Here is a 14,300-nt window from a genome sequence, read left to right as displayed (position 1 = left end):
CTTGTGAGAACAATGAATGAACCTGCAGAACATTATGTTAAGTGAAATAAGTCAGGCACAGAAAGACAAGTGCTGCCTGATCTCACGTACGCATGGATTTCCAAGAAACACCTTGAACTCAGAGAAGTGCAGAGTGAATGGCTGCTGCCTGGGACGGTGCGGGTGGGGGAAATGAGAATGGGCGGGGTCAAAGAGGAGAGTTTCTATCTCAAGGTGAGTAAGTAAGTACATAAAAAGGCGACCTAATGTGGGGCATGGTGAGTAGAGGTGCTGATGCTGGGTTATGTACTTGAAATTTGCTGAAAGTAGATCTTAAAAGTTCTCTCTCTCTCTCTCTCTCTCTCTCTCTCTCTCTCTCTCTCTCTCTCTCTCTCTTTTTAAAGATAACTATGTGGGGTATTAGATATATTCATTAATTTAATTGTGGTCATCATCTCAAGATGTTTATGGATATCAAAGCATCACTTTGTACCTATGTACAGTTTTGTCAATTATTCCTCAATAAAGCTGTGAAAGAATAAATAAAACAAAATAAAATAAATAAATTAGGAGGAGAGAGAGAGAGAGATAGAAAGATTGAAAACATAAAGGATGGAGCCCGGGTGTGGGGAGGAGGGGAGGTGGGAGGATTGGGCAAGGGACTGAGGTCTCAAGCCTGCAAGTTTAGAAGATCAGGATGAGACTTCGCGGTGAGGAAGGAAAAATGGCCTCATTTGTCCACCTGCCCAGTTTTATCCTCCCAGTTGTCCTGTGACTAGGACATCATTGTCTTTATTTTGCAAATGAGGGAATTAAATTCAGAGAGAGAAGATCTCCTGCTATGCTACACAGCCCCAGTGGGAATGGCTGTCCTGCAGGAGTCAGCCTGTGTGGCCATGGTGCATCCTGGGCTGAGGCCTCGTGGCTAGCAGGCAGGGTAGTCATGAGGAGTGTGAGGTCCTCTGATCATCTTAGGAGTTCTTTTATTTCCTTAATCCTGGAAAGATTCTATATATGAATAGCCGAGATCACACATATCAGTCAGTCCCCCCAGGGAGCAATGCTTGCAATTCCATCTCAGAAAGCCCATTTTTTCTGCACTGGCCCAGCCCTTTGGGATTCTTGGATCAAATGAGCCAGGGTTGGCAACATTAAAACTTCCCCGTCGTTGCAGAATCACCAGCGTCCCAGCTCTGAAATCTGAGGGTGCCTGAAGTCACATTACCTTGTCCCCACTCATGATCAGGAAGAGAGGTGCCACTGGGTGTTTTGAGGGCCAGGGAATGATTTCTCAGCTTGTTTGGGAGTTTGCAAAATTCCATCTTTGGTGCCTATTATAGCTAATTTCACACTTTGCTGTCACTTGTTATTAAGCAAGAAGAAAAAAAATACAGGCTCCACTAGCAAATCCTCATTTAAGGAGGAATAATACACACATTGGCCGTGGCATACTTAGGGAGAGAAGCAATTACCGAGTAGATACTGCTGAGTGCCCCTCATGACTTAGGGACCTACAGAGGAAAGAAGTCGAGTAGTCAGGAAACCCTTCTGACCCCAAGCCTGGTGTGACATCAGATGCTCTACTGCGGCCACATCCAAGGAACACTGCCCAGCGCCTTCCATGGTACCATGCATCATTCCAGGTGGGTTTCAAATTAAAGTACATTCTCTAAATTCCATGGCTAATCCCTTGCTGATTGACTCATCGCTGTTCTCATAATTGAGCGAACTGATCTGCTGGTCCTTGCTGGCAGCTGACAGATACAGAGCAATTCACCAATGGCTGCAGCAAGTCCAGTTCTGTCATGACACAGAACCCCTGCACAGCAGCACCAGCCAGCCCTGGAACAGGCTCATTTGATGAAGCATTTGCAAAACAAGAGACAGCTAAGGTTATAGAAGCTTAATGTGATAAATGTCCCAAGTTTAGGGCATTGCACCGGGCTCTAGAGATACACAGACAAATAAGGCACATTCAGTGCTCTCTGGGGCCCCCTAGTCAGACTGGGAGACAGGTTGGATATAGAAAAAGATCAATCACTAGAGAAGGCAGACAAACGCCAAGTGAGAGGGAGAGACAGTAAGTCCCTATCAAACTAAATGGCATCAAGTCTGAGGTCATCGTTTTCAGAGGAGGAAACGGAGGGTCAGAGAGGGATCTGACCAGAATGAATGGCCAGAGAAGGTTAGAACGGACACTGGGATAAAACAGCATGGTCTAGTTCCCTCCTGTTCCCAGCACAGGATGCTCATTTCTTTAAGTGTTACCCGTTGCATTTTTGCATGGTGGTTCAGAGAAGCCAAGTGACTTGTCCAATTGTCACAGCTATGAAACAGACTGGAGCTTGAACCCAGAGTCTGCTCGCCTCCACAGCTTTTGCCATTATCTTGCTGATGGCCAGAGAGATCACGGAGATCTCAAAGAAGAGATGGCATCTGTGCTGGACATTTGGACAGAGAAAATAAAAGGCACGTAGTTATGGAGAGAAGGGCACAGCTGTGGCGCCCAAGTGTGGAGAGATGGAGGGGCAGAGTGCATGGGACCGGGAGGGGGCGACGATGGAGCTGGGGCTGCGCTTCTCTTCTAGAGAAGTTGAGATGTCCTTTCTTAAATGGGCACCTCACTAAATGGTCATTCTGGCCATGAGTCATAAATGGAAGCATAGCAAATGCAGAGGTGCCATTCCAGGCTCCACCACCAGCCTACCAGTGAAATGTCATCCCTTTACTTGACTCTCCATCATTTTGCACTAAAATGATAGCAGTCCTGGGCATTCGGAGCATGTGCTTGTCAGGATTCTCCAGAGGAACAGAACCAGCCAAGTGTCTGTAAGAAGGGGTGCATTAGGTCAGTTTACATGGCCAGAGGCTGCTGGCCCCACAGTGGCTGTCTACAGACTGGAGAGCCAGGAAGACAGTAGCTGCTGGGTCTAAGCAGCTAGAAGACTCAGAATATGCAGGACCAGTGATACAGCCCCCATCTTTAGCTGAAGACCTTGAAGCCACTTGGAGAGTCACTGGTGCAAGTCCATGTTCAAACAACTTGGGGTCTGATGTCCATGGGCAACAGCAGCCCACTCAGGAAGGGTGGAACCCCTTCTTGCTCTTTCTGTTCCACCTGGGCCCTCAGCCTAATGAATGGTGCCACCCACATTCGGGCAGGTTGTCCTGTCTCAGCTCCCTGTCCCACATGCCAGTCATCTCTTGAAACATCCTCACAGAGACACCTAGAAGTATGCTTTATGAGTTTCCTAGGCACCTCAATCCAGCCAAGTTGACAACCAAGACTAACCAACCCAGGGCACTGGAGGATGGGGTGTCACAATGGCTATGATTTCAGGACAGAGGTTCTCAAACTTGGCTATTTTCTGAAATCATATGGGAATATTTAGAAAATACTGATTTCCAACAACCTCTCCTCTGACTCAGGGATTTGGGCCTGGGCTGTGGTCTGGGTATCAGGTGAGTTCACTGCGCAGCCTGGGTTTAGCTGTATACCCTTCACATGAGTTCCCAGATGTCATTCCACTTCAGTTCTCTGTAGAGCTCAGGTCACCAAAAACCTGAGGGACGCAGGTTGGCTGGCCCTGGTCATTCATTTCTCTATCCGATTTCAGCTGTGTGCTTATTCCTTTCCAAGTGCCAGGCATCAGGGATGCAGTCAGTGACATGCTGCTGAATATTTAACACCCAGCACTCAGGGAAGAAATGAAGGCCCCTTTGGTGATATTTGCTGATTTTTTTTTCTTCAAAACTCTGCTACTATGTCCAGTTTAAAGCTACTGCCATGAAGGTACTGAAGTCAGAGGGAGGAAATATTGCCCATAACTGGCTCTTGGGATCCAGGGTGAGCTTGCTCCTGCATATCCCTGGGCAGAGTGAGAACTTGAATTCCCCATTCATCCTCATGGCAGGTGGGGCCTGGTTGGGAAAAGACCTACCTGCATGCAGATAACCAAAATCTAAGTGAAGAGTGTGAAAGACAGGAGTCAACTCAGCCTGGCAGGGTCATGGCAGCTGAGTTTCGATGAATGATTTTCTTAGGCACCTCCCTACCCCTGCCCCATTTGTTTCTCTGTAGAAACCTCCACCTCCCCACGATGTCATTGACAGTCAATCAGAGCATTGGACCAGCCTGCACTGACCAGCATCACACACTGAGAAGTTGTAATTCTGCCCAAGAATAAAGGACTCTGAATATGCCTAGTTTATGTGGCATTAGACCAGTGACCCATGTGGTTCTGTTAGTTATTTTAAAGCGTTGTGGGTAACTTGTGGGCCTCTATGCAGGTCCACTGAGTGGGCCCTGCCTCCCCCAGCCCTGTTCTCACCATCCTACCACCAGGCCAATCCTAAAGATCAAATATTTCCTGAGCAATGTTTATTCATATATGAATATCATAAGGTGCACAAGTTCATTTGCTTTGACCAAAAGTTTCGGTATGGAAAAGAAAATCCAATCTCATGTCCAAATTGCTTCTAATAAGCCCACAATTGGCAGCCCCCAGTGATGATCCTCTCAGGCTGTGATTGTGTGGAAAATGGATGCATTCCCACAACCAAGAAGAAAGACCAAATCTTCCCCCACTGGGAAGTGGTTAATAATCTCATTAAGTTATTAATGAAATTAGCAGAGCTTCCTGCCTTGGTTGGCAGGGAATATCAGATGAAGCTGTTTTGTGGAACTCTTGTAGAAGCAGAGAGTCCTTTACTTGAGGGACTTCTCTGCTGGATTAGGGTTGCCTGGAGACCAGGCTCTGTGGGACTCCATGCAGAGGAGGTGATGGCCCACTTGGGAGTCAATTCAGGGATAAGTGTGTGTGCATGCAGACAGCTGGTGGCAGTGTGAACTGGGGGAGCTGCAGAAAGTGGTCCATTTGGAGAGACAGCATGGTGTTGTAGAAGGAATACTCAATCGGGAGTCAGGAACATTGGGACTCTGTCCTGGCTCTCCCCAGCTAGGTGACTTTGCAAGATGCACGTCCCCTCTCTGATATCTTTTTCGGCAAAGCAAAAGAGGGTTTCAAATGAGCCATTATCTGTGTGGTTCTTTCTAGTTCTGTCTTTCTGTGGCTACTCAGCTCATAGGGAAAAACTTGTCTTTTTTTTTCTTATACATCAATACCAGGCTCTAGACCCATTCATTCACAAAAACACAGATCAATGTTTTCGTTACTGTGGCCAATCTTCGTTAGCAGTATTACCAATCACCCATGTGGTTTAGAAGCTGTTTGAGTTGGAATCTAGAAAGTGCTATGCTCCCAGAGCCACAATTCTTCATTCTTCTGTTTCTTTTGGCCATAGTGACCTAGGAATGCGGGGTTCAGATCTGGGGACGATTTCCTTATCTTTGAATTAACATCATTGAACTAGTAAGTGTATGCCATTATTCCTAGTTGACTTATTTGAAGAATTACCCTGCATGTTTAAAGCTTTGGGAGAGATGTTAGTCTGCATTCCGGCTATTTATTTTCAAAGTCCTCTGAGCAACACCAACCACCCTCTCCTTGCTGTTCCCTTGGGGCTCCTCAGATGGCTTTTCCCACATTGCACTCTGGTTGGGTTTTCTAAGTGTCCACCCTCTCCAAGAAACTAACTGCAAGCCTTCCAGGGCTGAAACTGCATCTTATTCCTCTCAGATTCCCCATTTCCACTGTGTCTGGTGCATAAATATTTGTACAGCTAAATCGAGTTGCGTCCCTTATGGGAAGACAGAAGACAGCTAACTTAAAATGTACTTTCAAAGCCTCTTGGTCTTTGACAGGACATGTTCCTCCAGAAGGCAATTGATCTCAACCTGCTTACACTCAAGCCCTCGCTTCTAGTCCATTGTTTTCCAAATCTACAATTGGAGGTCTAAGGCCAACCCCAGATCAATCACAACGGCCTGATAAACATTTTAAAAATAAAACAGGAAGCCAGCATTCCTTGAGATCTATCCTTTGCCAGGGAATTTTGTTCCTCTTGATTCTTCAAGCAGTAACTCTCCTCATTTTCACTTTTGGCAGGTAAGGAAATGGAGGCTCAGAGAGGTCTTGAAAGTGAGCCAGTCACACAGCTAACAAGTGGCAGGGCTGCGATTTGAACTCAGGTTTGTTTGGCTCTTTTGACCATCTGCTGCTAATTCTCTGGAATTCCACATGTAACTTGAAGCTCATCATACATCAAATCAAATTTCCTTAAACCGGCTCATCTTCTCTCATCCCTGTGTATTCAGGCATGAAGTAGAAAATTCAAAGACAGTTTGGGCTCTGCCTGTCTTTCACTCCTTCAGGCCCGGTTACTCACAAAGACCAGACCAGTTACCCTCATCAGTGTCACCGGAAGTGCCTCTCTCTGCTTTCTACCACTGCCTCCCTGGGCTTAGCCAACAGCCAAGGTCACTGCAGGTGCTTAGGTCACTGCAGATGCAGTCTCACAGTCCTCAGGTTCCCCGTTGGACCCTTTAGTTTGTTCTTCTCTGCACTGCTAGTGCAAAGTCTTCGATTAATTTGAATATCTCATTTTCATTTTTAATTGATTACACGGTTTATTTTTCACAAAAAGGCACAAAGTGTCACGACTTCATTGATATTACATTAAGATAAGAGTTATTCACATCGGCTATATGATTCTGGAAGCATATCCAGGCAGATTTGATATGCGTTCTTTTTAAATGTAATTTCATTTTTAATTGACATACAATGTTTGTGCTTATTTATGGGATAGTGCGTTGTAATTAGATAGATGTATAGAACACATAATGATCAAATTAAGGTAATTAGCATTTCCATCACCTCAAATATTATCGTTTCTGTGTGCTGGAAACCTTCAAACACTTCTCCTCTAGTTATTTTGAAAGGTGTAATTAATTGCTGCCCTGAGGTTGCCCTAGTGAGCCAGGAACCTTAGAACTACTTCCCCTCTATGTTTTGGTACCTATTATCCACCGTGTTGCTGTCCCCCATCCTCTTTCCCTTCTTAGTCTCAAGTGAATGCTTCATTTTCTCATTCAATGTCTTTGCAATGACTTCTCTAATAGGACTGGGCGCAAACTTTGAAAACAAGGGAGGAAAGAGGGGGAGTCAACTGAGTCTCTAGTAATGGGCCAGGGTTTGAGCTGTGCTATTCTTATTTCATACTCACAAGTGGGTCCTTGCATTTCCCGGCAGAGTGGGTGGAATCGCGTGTGTCAGGTCACAGCGAGGCAGGGGGACAGTGGGTACTGGATCGTTCTTCCAGCTACTCTTGGGCTGAAGCGGCAGCAGCCCCATTCCCTTTGGCCCTGCTATTCTTTCCTGCACTATTTGCCGCCATCTCCTGAGCAGGACAGGTCCCTGTGCTCTGCAAGCCCCTTGACTACCCATCTCGTGGCCTTCTCTGGTAACATCACACCTCTGCACCCTGAATGCCTGCTTTCTCCAGTGAGCTTGCAAATGGTGTGTGCCTTGGTGCCCAAAGCACACTCCTCAACCCCTCCTAGGCTCTCCTATTCCTCTGCAAAGGAGGGCAACCTTCTGCCCTTGAACTTGTCATCGCCTCTAATCGCCTGACCCTTCACTGCTGGGCCCTAACACCAATTATCTTCTGAGAAGTTTCTGTCCAAGTCCTTGGCCCATTTGTTGATTGGGTTATCTGCTTTTTTGTTGTTTAACTTTTTGAGTTCTTTGTACACTCTAGAGATTAGACCTCTATCTGATGTTTGAGGGGTAAAAATTGGTTCCCAGGATGTAGGCTCCCTATTCACCTCGCATATTATTTCTCTTGCTGAGAAAAAACTTTTTCAGTTTGAATTCGTCCCATTTGTTGATTCTTGGTTTTAACTCTTGTGCTATAGGAGTCTTATTAAGGAATTTGGGGCCTGCCCCCACGAGATGAAGATGAGGACCAACTTTATCTTCTATTAGACGCAGAGTCTCTGGTCTGATTCCTCAGTCTGCCGTCTTGAAAGGTACCTAAACACGCTCCCCGAGGGAAGAAGCCCCTCATCCCTGGAGCCACCATCCCACCTGGGGTTCCTGACAGGAAGAAGCCCAGAGCCCCCACCTCTGCCAGCTGTCAGTAGTTTGGACACCTGGGAGCTCCAGGTCCAGGGGTAGCTCCATTCCCACCATTGATAGCAGGCCCCCCAGCCTGGGCAGCCCAACCCACTCAGCCCTTGGTGCTGACAGACGTAGCAATCCCACCGTGGGGGCCCGTGCCAGCACCCACACACATTCTGTCATGTATGACTAAAAAAAATAAGTAAAAATTTAAAAAAAAGGTGGCAGACTGGAGCTGTCTACTGCTGAGGCCCTGTGAGTACTGTTGGGCTTTGGGCCCTGGTGAGAGAGTAGGAAGTTCCTACTGGAGTCAGATGGAGGCCCCAGATGTGGGGGAAGGGGGACTGTGAAGTCATAATGGTGTTCATGAGGGTGGCCCCCAAGGGAGCCCCTGGCTGCAGAGCCAAGCCTGCCAAGGTGCTGGGAGAGGGCCTGGGAGGAAGGGCCAAGGAACAGTTGGCAGGCTGTGGAAGAGGGGGACACAAAGTTTGGAGGTAGGAGGGTGTCTCTGGGAGGAGAGAGCAGCGCCCACGCACTTTGGGCGGGGAGGCAGTGCTGGGGTGGTAAGGCAAGGTCTGGCTGAGGCCCACTGATGCCAGAGGCTTGGCCCCTTCCCAGGTAGAGGGGCCCACACATGGGCTGGGGTTGGGGGGCATGGTATAGCTGTCCCAGATGGCCTGGGACGCACCCATCAGAAGGCAGTGGATGTGCTGCGGAGCTTTCTGTTTCTCCCAGTTCAGGTCCTCAGTGGTGACTGGACAGGCCAGTTCCAGAAGTGGTGGCAGCCTCAGAGGTCCCCCTATTGATGTGACGGCAAAGGAAACTTTCATTTCTGTGGCCTACCCGTATTCCCCATGGATGAGCATTTCTTCCTTGGCAATGGCTGTCCCGCTCTGCCTACAGCCACCTTCTCACACTGGGCCTTCTTTGCCATCCATTTCCCTGCAAATGCCATGATCTTGTTACTTTTTAGTGCTGAGTAATATTTCATTGTGTATAAATGCCACATTTTTTAATCCATTCATCTATTAAAGGGCATCTAGGTTGGTTCCACATTCTAGCTATTGTGAATTGTGCTGCTGTAAACATTGACGTGGCTGTGTCCCTGTAGTATGCTCTTCTTAGGTCTTTTGGGTATAATCCAAGAAGGAGAATAGCTGGGTCAAATGGTGGTTCCATTCCCAGCTTTCCAAGGAATCTCCATACTGCTTTCCAAATTGGCTGCACCAATTTGCAGTCCCACCAGCAATGTATGAGTGTACCTTCCCCCCCCCCCCCCATCCTCGCCAGCACTTATTGTTGTTTCACTTCATAATGGCTGCCTGTTGAGAGCCACAGCCAAAGGGGCCCCAGCAAACTTCCAGCTGCCAGCAATCCAGCTGCCGGCTGATGATTGGCTCACAGCGGCCCCAGCAACATCTAGCTGATTGGCTCCTGGGCCCCAGCAACATCTAGCTGATTGGCTCCTCTGCGGTGATGCTCATTGGACGGTTTCCCTGTCCTTTCAGACCACGGAGCTGCTCATTGGGGGACTTTTTGGCTCTGCCCACGTGACCCAGCCAATCGGCCTCAATAGCAGGAGGATTGTGGGAGGTGGAGAGAAGCTTGTGGGAGGAGAGAGAGGCTTGTGGAAAGCCGATGGTGGCAGTTGGGCTCTGAGGGGTTTTTCCTGAGAGGCTGTTTGTTTGGCGTGTTTTGTTCTAAAAATAAAGTTAGTTTCTTTTGACAAGTGGCTTCTGATTGTGCCCAGCCAGACTGCGGCAGCTGCCTTTCTGACTGGAGTGAGATGGTATTTTAGGGTGGTTTTGATTTGCATTTCTCTGATTGCTAGAGATGGTGAGCATTTTTTCATGTATTTGTTAATTGATTGTATGTCCTCTTCTGAGAAGTTTCTGTCCAAGTCCTTGGCCCATTTGTTGATTGGGTTATCTGCTTTTTTGTTGTTTAACTTTTTGAGTTCTTTGTACACTCTAGAGATTAGACCTCTATCTGATGTTTGAGGGGTAAAAATTGGTTCCCAGGATGTAGGCTCCCTATTCACCTCGCATATTATTTCTCTTGCTGAGAAAAAACTTTTTCAGTTTGAATTCGTCCCATTTGTTGATTCTTGGTTTTAACTCTTGTGCTATAGGAGTCTTATTAAGGAATTGGGGCCTGCCCCCACGAGATGAAGATGAGGACCAACTTTATCTTCTATTAGACGCAGAGTCTCTGGTCTGATTCCTCAGTCTGCCGTCTTGAAAGGTACCTAAACACGCTCCCCGAGGGAAGAAGCCCCTCATCCCTGGAGCCACCATCCCACCTGGGGTTCCTGACAGGAAGAAGCCCAGAGCCCCCACCTCTGCCAGCTGTCAGTAGTTTGGACACCTGGGAGCTCCAGGTCCAGGGGTAGCTCCATTCCCACCATTGATAGCAGGCCCCCCAGCCTGGGCAGCCCAACCCACTCAGCCCTTGGTGCTGACAGACGTAGCAATCCCACCATGGGGGCCCGTGCCAGCACCCACACACATTCTGTCATGTATGACTAAAAAAAATAAGTAAAAATTTAAAAAAAAGGTGGCAGACTGGAGCTGTCTACTGCTGAGGCCCTGTGAGTACTGTTGGGCTTTGGGCCCTGGTGAGAGAGTAGGAAGTTCCTACTGGAGTCAGATGGAGGCCCCAGATGTGGGGGAAGGGGGACTGTGAAGTCATAATGGTGTTCATGAGGGTGGCCCCCAAGGGAGCCCCTGGCTGCAGAGCCAAGCCTGCCAAGGTGCTGGGAGAGGGCCTGGGAGGAAGGGCCAAGGAACAGTTGGCAGGCTGTGGAAGAGGGGGACACAAAGTTTGGAGGTAGGAGGGTGTCTCTGGGAGGAGAGTGCAGCGCCCACCCACTTTGGGCGGGGAGGCAGTGCTGGGGTGGTAAGGCAAGGTCTGGCTGAGGCCCACTGATGCCAGAGGCTTGGCCCCTTCCCAGGTAGAGGGGCCCACACATGGGCTGGGGTTGGGGGGCATGGTATAGCTGTCCCAGATGGCCTGGGACGCACCCATCAGAAGGCAGTGGATGTGCTGCGGAGCTTTCTGTTTCTCCCAGTTCAGGTCCTCAGTGGTGACTGGACAGGCCAGTTCCAGAAGTGGTGGCAGCCTCAGAGGTCCCCCTATTGATGTGACGGCAAAGGAAACTTTCATTTCTGTGGCCTACCCGTATTCCCCATGGATGAGCATTTCTTCCTTGGCAATGGCTGTCCCGCTCTGCCTACAGCCACCTTCTCACACTGGGCCTTCTTTGCCATCCATTTCCCTGCAAATGCCATGATCTTGTTACTTTTTAGTGCTGAGTAATATTTCATTGTGTATAAATGCCACATTTTTTAATCCATTCATCTATTAAAGGGCATCTAGGTTGGTTCCACATTCTAGCTATTGTGAATTGTGCTGCTGTAAACATTGATGTGGCTGTGTCCCTGTAGTATGCTCTTCTTAGGTCTTTTGGGTATAATCCAAGAAGGAGAATAGCTGGGTCAAATGGTGGTTCCATTCCCAGCTTTCCAAGGAATCTCCATACTGCTTTCCAAATTGGCTGCACCAATTTGCAGTCCCACCAGCAATGTATGAGTGTACCTCCCCCCCCCCCCCCATCCTCGCCAGCACTTATTGTTGTTTCACTTCATAATGGCTGCCTTTCTGACTGGAGTGAGATGGTATCTTAGGGTGGTTTTGATTTGCATTTCTCTGATTGCTAGAGATGGTGAGCATTTTTTCATGTATTTGTTAATTGATTGTATGTCCTCTTCTGAGAAGTTTCTGTCCAAGTCCTTGGCCTATTTGTTGATTGGGTTATCTGCTTTTTTGTTGTTTAACTTTTTGAGTTCTTTGTACACTCTAGAGATTAGAGCTCTATCTGATGTTTGAGGGGTAAATATTGGTTCCCAGGATGTAGGCTCCCTATTCACCTCGCATATTATTTCTCTTGCTGAGAAAAAACTTTTTCAGTTTGAATTCGTCCCATTTGTTGATTCTTGGTTTTAACTCTTGTGCTATAGGAGTCTTATTAAGGAATTTGGGGCCTGCCCCCACGAGATGAAGATGAGGACCAACTTTATCTTCTATTAGACGCAGAGTCTCTGGTCTGATTCCTCAGTCTGCCGTCTTGAAAGGTACCTAAACACGCTCCCCGAGGGAAGAAGCCCCTCATCCCTGGAGCCACCATCCCACCTGGGGTTCCTGACAGGAAGAAGCCCAGAGCCCCCACCTCTGCCAGCTGTCAGTAGTTTGGACACCTGGGAGCTCCAGGTCCAGGGGTAGCTCCATTCCCACCATTGATAGCAGGCCCCCCAGCCTGGGCAGCCCAACCCACTCAGCCCTTGGTGCTGACAGACGTAGCAATCCCACCATTGGGGGCCCGTGCCAGCACCCACACACATTCTGTCATGTATGACTAAAAAAAATAAGTAAAAATTTAAAAAAAAGGTGGCAGACTGGAGCTGTCTACTGCTGAGGCCCTGTGAGTACTGTTGGGCTTTGGGCCCTGGTGAGAGAGTAGGAAGTTCCTACTGGAGTCAGATGGAAGCCCCAGATGTGGGGGAAGGGGGACTGTGAAGTCATAATGGTGTTCATGAGGGTGGCCCCCAAGGGAGCCCCTGGCTGCAGAGCCAAGCCTGCCAAGGTGCTGGGAGAGGGCCTGGGAGGAAGGGCCAAGGAACAGTTGGCAGGCTGTGGAAGAGGGGGACACAAAGTTTGGAGGTAGGAGGGTGTCTCTGGGAGGAGAGAGCAGCGCCCACGCACTTTGGGCGGGGAGGCAGTGCTGGGGTGGTAAGGCAAGGTCTGGCTGAGGCCCACTGATGCCAGAGGCTTGGCCCCTTCCCAGGTAGAGGGGCCCACACATGGGCTGGGGTTGGGGGGCATGGTATAGCTGTCCTAGATGGCCTGGGACGCACCCATCAGAAGGCAGTGGATGTGCTGCGGAGCTTTCTGTTTCTCCCAGTTCAGGTCCTCAGTGGTGACTGGACAGGCCAGTTCCAGAAGTGGTGGCAGCCTCAGAGGTCCCCCTATTGATGTGACGGCAAAGGAAACTTTCATTTCTGTGGCCTACCCGTATTCCCCATGGATGAGCATTTCTTCCTTGGCAATGGCTGTCCCGCTCTGCCTACAGCCACCTTCTCACACTGGGCCTTCTTTGCCATCCATTTCCCTGCAAATGCCATGATCTTGTTACTTTTTAGTGCTGAGTAATATTTCATTGTGTATAAATGCCACATTTTTTAATCCATTCATCTATTAAAGGGCATCTAGGTTGGTTCCACATTCTAGCTATTGTGAATTGTGCTGCTGTAAACATTGATGTGGCTGTGTCCCTGTAGTATGCTCTTCTTAGGTCTTTTGGGTATAATCCAAGAAGGAGAATAGCTGGGTCAAATGGTGGTTCCATTCCCAGCTTTCCAAGGAATCTCCATACTGCTTTCCAAATTGGCTGCACCAATTTGCAGTCCCACCAGCAATGTATGAGTGTACCTTCCCCCCCCCATCCTTGCCAGCACTTATTGTTGTTTGACTTCATAATGGCTGCCTTTCTGACTGGAGTGAGATGGTATCTTAGGGTGGTTTTGATTTGCATTTCTCTGATTGCTAGAGATGGTGAGCATTTTTTCATGTATTTGTTAATTGATTGTATGTCCTCTTCTGAGAAGTTTCTGTCCAAGTCCTTGGCCCATTTGTTGATTGGGTTATCTGCTTTTTTGTTGTTTAACTTTTTGAGTTCTTTGTACACTCTAGAGATTAGAGCTCTATCTGATGTTTGAGGGGTAAAAATTGGTTCCCAGGATGTAGGCTCCCTATTCACCTCGCATATTATTTCTCTTGCTGAGAAAAAACTTTTTCAGTTTGAATTCGTCCCATTTGTTGATTCTTGGTTTTAACTCTTGTGCTATAGGAGTCTTATAAAGGAATTTGGGGCCTGCCCCCACGAGATGAAGATGAGGACCAACTTTATCTTCTATTAGACGCAGAGTCTCTGGTCTGATTCCTCAGTCTGCCGTCTTGAAAGGTACCTAAACACGCTCCCCGAGGGAAGAAGCCCCTCATCCCTGGAGCCACCATCCCACCTGTGGTTTCTGACAGGAAGAAGCCCAGAGCCCCCACCTCTGCCAGCTGTCAGTAGTTTGGACACCTGGGAGCTCCAGGTCCAGGGGTATCTCCATTCCCACCATTGATAGCAGGCCCCCCAGCCTGGGCAGCCCAACCCACTCAGCCCTTGGTGCTGACAGACGTAGAAATCCCACCGTGGGGGCCCGTGCCAGCACCCACACACATTCTGCTGGCAGCCAG

The 14,300-nt window shown here is 48.4% G+C and overlaps 1 long non-coding RNA gene across 1 annotated transcript; it reads left to right on the top strand.

Moving 5' to 3' along the window:
• The first annotated feature begins 1,415 nt into the window (after positions 1 to 1,415).
• LOC139702359 (uncharacterized) lies at positions 1,416 to 14,014 on the top strand. Its single transcript, XR_011704999.1, has 6 exons — positions 1,416 to 1,622; positions 5,988 to 6,070; positions 7,796 to 7,909; positions 10,132 to 10,244; positions 12,020 to 12,133; positions 13,906 to 14,014. It is a non-coding gene; the product is annotated as an uncharacterized lncRNA (long non-coding RNA).
• The last annotated feature ends 286 nt before the right edge of the window (positions 14,015 to 14,300 follow it).

Source organism: Marmota flaviventris, chromosome 17 (assembly GCF_047511675.1).
Source record: "Marmota flaviventris isolate mMarFla1 chromosome 17, mMarFla1.hap1, whole genome shotgun sequence".
NCBI classification, from domain to species: domain Eukaryota; kingdom Metazoa; phylum Chordata; class Mammalia; order Rodentia; family Sciuridae; genus Marmota; species Marmota flaviventris.
The sequence above is the reverse complement of the archived record's forward strand: the minus strand, read 5'-3'. Positions and strand labels throughout refer to the sequence as shown.